We start from the raw sequence: 3,980 nt of genomic DNA, 5'->3' as shown, positions 1-3,980 counted from the left end.
TCCCAGTACGCAACTGGTTCTTAATTTATCGACCCCGAAAGGATGAAAGGCAAAGTCGACCTCAGCGGAATTTGAACTCAGAACGTAAGGACAGACGAAATACCACTAAACATTTCGCCCGACGTGCTAATGTTTCTGCCAGAGAAATAGATATTATGTTGCATATGAGGTGCTATGGTATTGAGTCTACATGTCTGATGTAAGCAATATTTTAAAAATAAGCATACAAACTTGAAGCTATTCATGAGGACATACTAATAGATTTGAAAACTATTTTCGATCAGTTTATATCATGATACCAATTATTATAAAGAAAATCGGATCCACTGAATAAAACTTCAACGATTTATGCATATTTCTCATCTGGGATACATAGCGTGTTTAGAGGGGAGTGTGAAAGCGAATAAGAAAATATGACTCTTGCATGAATTACAGCTTGAATACAGATAGAAGGAAGTAAGGAGAAGAGGGATATATGAATTCGAATAGTTGGCAAATTAAAAGGCTAATCAGTTAGAAGGGAATGAGGAATACTGGAAAGAAATTATATGTATCTTAGTGAGCAATGTAAAAGCGAGTAAGAAATATGTGAAATGTCGCTCGCATTCGGTCCTTATATTCATCACTCAGCCATTATCTTGTCATCCATTTAGTGCATATCATGATACACCTAGCTGTAGTGTATGCAGTGTTATCTCAAAACAATAGTCACAATATTTCATAACAGAGGACATAAAATTTAGTTTCCTTATAATTTGTAGCAGATTTATACTGTGATTCGAACTTGGAAGTTTTTAGTTTCCAAACACGGAAGTTGTAATCGGTATTTTGTCACGTCAGCAAAAAATCTGGCCAGTGGGTTTTCTACGAATTCATTTAATCTGGCCAAAACAACTCGCAGATGTGATAACGTCAAGAAAAGTCAAATCAATGATACTCAACAACTACACACCAAATTCTTCGACAAGCGAAAGCAAAAATTCTAACGACTTTAAAAATGGTTGACTGAAAATCAGTGAAGCTTTGATAATTCTAGGCACAGCTTATAAAAAGAGTAGTGAACATCAGACTGTGGAACACAGAGACAAACATGATCCGGTCAGCGGTTAGTGAGAAGCGAGCGGATGCCCGAAACAAGATGATGTTAGCAAGTAAAGATAATAGATGCTTAGAGATAATTAAGAGCAACGATGCATGCTTGCGAATGAAATTCCTTCTCTAACTGATACTTCCACCAAAAGGCCACCAGAACTTCTCTCAAGAAAATACTTTTGTCTGATTCTGCTATGATTGTCAGCAAAATATGAACGCTTCACTAGCTAACGACACCAGTGTATCAACATTAATCACGCACAGAAAAATTCTTACTTGCTATTATGAAATGAGACTTGTTTTACTTTCCTTTCTGTTTTTGTTTTTCTTTATTTTTCTGGGTTTTTTCTTTTTTTGCCCTATCGGACGAACGCGCCTGATTTTTCTTTCAATCACAATAAATATATGATTAAGTACTGACTTCAACAACTTGTCGCCTTTGGGTCATCATCATCATATCGTTTCAGACCCGTGATTATACTATAGAGTGAGCATGATATTATGATGAATTTACTATTTATGTTGGTATGCCGCGGTCACCTAGTACAACTAGAATATGCGCCCCTACACCTTCGGTACTCAAAGATGGTGACAGTCAGTCTCTTGCTGACAGCCACTCTGTTAACTCGGATATCGTCCGGTTTATCCGGTTTACCAAATATCTGACATAACGGGATGCGGTTTCATTTGCAATCTCGTACAGAAACCCTTTTCTTAAATACGTTTAATAATTGTTTCCCTATGTGTGTCAGTATGTCTGTGCGCCCGCGCGAGTGTCTAATTAGAGTCCTTAGATTAGATAGATAGATAGATAGATATACTTACATTTATTATTGTAATTATCATTGTTGTTATTGTTATTATTATATGTAATCGACTTCTACCCTCCCTGAATTTGCTGGCTTTGTGCCTAAATTTGAAACCATTGGGCGAAATGCTTCGCAGTATTTCGCCTGTCGCTACGTTCTGAGTTCAAATTCCGCCGAGGTCGACTTTGCCTTTCATCCTTTCGGGGTCGATAAATTGAGTACCAGTGAAACACTAGAGATTAATGTAATCGACTCATCCCCACCCCCAAAAATGGCTGCCCTTGTGGCAAAATTTGAAACCATTATTGTTGTTGCATGTCCTTTTATGTATCTTTATATTAACCCTTGTGGCCAATAAAAGAATAAATTATTATTATTACTATTAGATATAATTGAGCTACACAAGAAATTTCTAATTACATGATGGAAAATAACATATAAATGTTATTCATAAAAGCGCAGTTACTCTTCAAAATTATATTTTTTTCAAAATCCTTTAAGAAACTGCTTTTAATGAAATAGCCAGACTAGCATGAACGAAAAATGTGAATGGACTGCGAGGACCACCTCTCAAACATGAAACAAATAGCATAGGAGGGATGTATTGGTATATTTATTGCCAGACAGTATTTAAGTCACAGAGCTGGTAGATTGGGGCGGTGGTAGATCTTCGGAGATATGTAAGGGGGCGGTTATCAAAGTTATTCTATTACGAAACATCGCTGCTGTTTAATAATACTTCAGCTTATATAATTCTACCTACACTAACAAATAATCCATAAGCTTTAATCAATAACGTAAATAGAATATATTAAAAGGTAAATCTATTAATTAACTGCTTCAAAGTCCGTTTTAGATATAGAGAATATATGTTTGTGTAAGGAGCGGTCCCTGGCTAACGTCTATTAAAACTGTATGAAGCTATATGATTTGGTGTAAAGGGAATGTCGTCAGAGCGGCGGGAGGGAGTCCGTTCATTCAACAGCACCAATGGCGGAACAGCAGTGCTCGTGCATTAACTGATGATTCGTTGTCCATTGCCCGTTGATTTCCATAGCCAATCACCATGAATAAGTGTGAATTTAACCCAATGTAAGTCCTCAAATTATCTTTTTATTGATGCTACTTTAGTTAAGGTGATTTTCTGCCTCAATCAGTGAATTATAGATAAAAGGGGATGAACCTGAAATGAAAAATTAATAGAAAACACATCCTGTTTAAAAAAAAAAAAACATACATTAACAAAGCGGAGAAGCGAAAAAAAAAACTCTTGAGTGCTTCTTTATTTACTTATAACCGTATTGTTTTGGTGTTTGTTTTTGTGTTATTAATTCAGCCCTCTCTCTTAGTTCGGTTCTCTGATAACAAAGGAAGAACTTTCCGATTTTGAATTTATTAATTGGATATATCTATCTATTGTTTTAATTTGATTATTTTTCTCAATCATGGCCCATGTCTTGAATAGATGTTTCTATATCCTTGCATATCGATTCTTTATTCTACCGCTAGCTCTATGTAGACTACACCACACTCCAGAAATTAGCATCTCCTCCGATATCTATTTACATGTATCTACTAATTAGATATATAGTTTCTTTATGTAAACACAAGATCTCTGCAGTCATCCAGGAGAGTTTCGTGTAAATATGAATATTAACATCTTGAACTACTTTGAATATATTTATTCGAAACACTGAAATATTAATAAAGGCTGGTGTATGTTGCTTATAAACCAAGTTCATTGTCTTCAGCAGCTTCCTATCCACGCGAAGAGGGAACTTCCATGTTTGCAAAACTAACCTATATTCTTTAAATATATTTTTGATATTTGCATGTTTACTGTTCATATTTATTCTCGATTTTCTTTCTTCCGACTCACCGAAGTATTTGTTTACAGATTCATAAGATTCATAAGTAACGTGATGAGAATGATAGTCAAAGGAAAGTATGAGAGAACAAAGAGGATACTCTCTGAAGAAACTTGACCAAGAGGAGTGTAGTTTTTAATTTGGTTTGTTCTCTAAGAATGTTTTCACCTGACGAAAAAAACAAAAATTCTAATTCTTCTCCATGGGAATA

General features: G+C 35.3%; 1 protein-coding gene across 3 annotated transcripts in view; it reads left to right on the top strand.

Moving 5' to 3' along the window:
• LOC106874506 (nuclear transcription factor Y subunit alpha) overlaps positions 1-3,980 on the top strand; it is a 27,870-nt gene that overhangs the window by 2,186 nt on the left and 21,704 nt on the right. For 2 of the 3 annotated variants that reach the window (XM_014922255.2, XM_014922254.2), the window contains exon 1: positions 2,846-2,993. The exons of the other annotated variant lie outside the window; for it this stretch is intronic. The gene's annotated coding sequence lies outside the window, so the exon portion shown is untranslated. Of the gene's footprint in view, positions 1-2,845; positions 2,994-3,980 lie in introns of those variants that run through there. 3 annotated transcript variants of the gene reach the window in all.

This window comes from Octopus bimaculoides, chromosome 5 (genome assembly GCF_001194135.2).
Source record: "Octopus bimaculoides isolate UCB-OBI-ISO-001 chromosome 5, ASM119413v2, whole genome shotgun sequence".
Taxonomy (NCBI): domain Eukaryota; kingdom Metazoa; phylum Mollusca; class Cephalopoda; order Octopoda; family Octopodidae; genus Octopus; species Octopus bimaculoides.
This window is presented reverse-complemented; position numbering and strand designations above follow the sequence as displayed.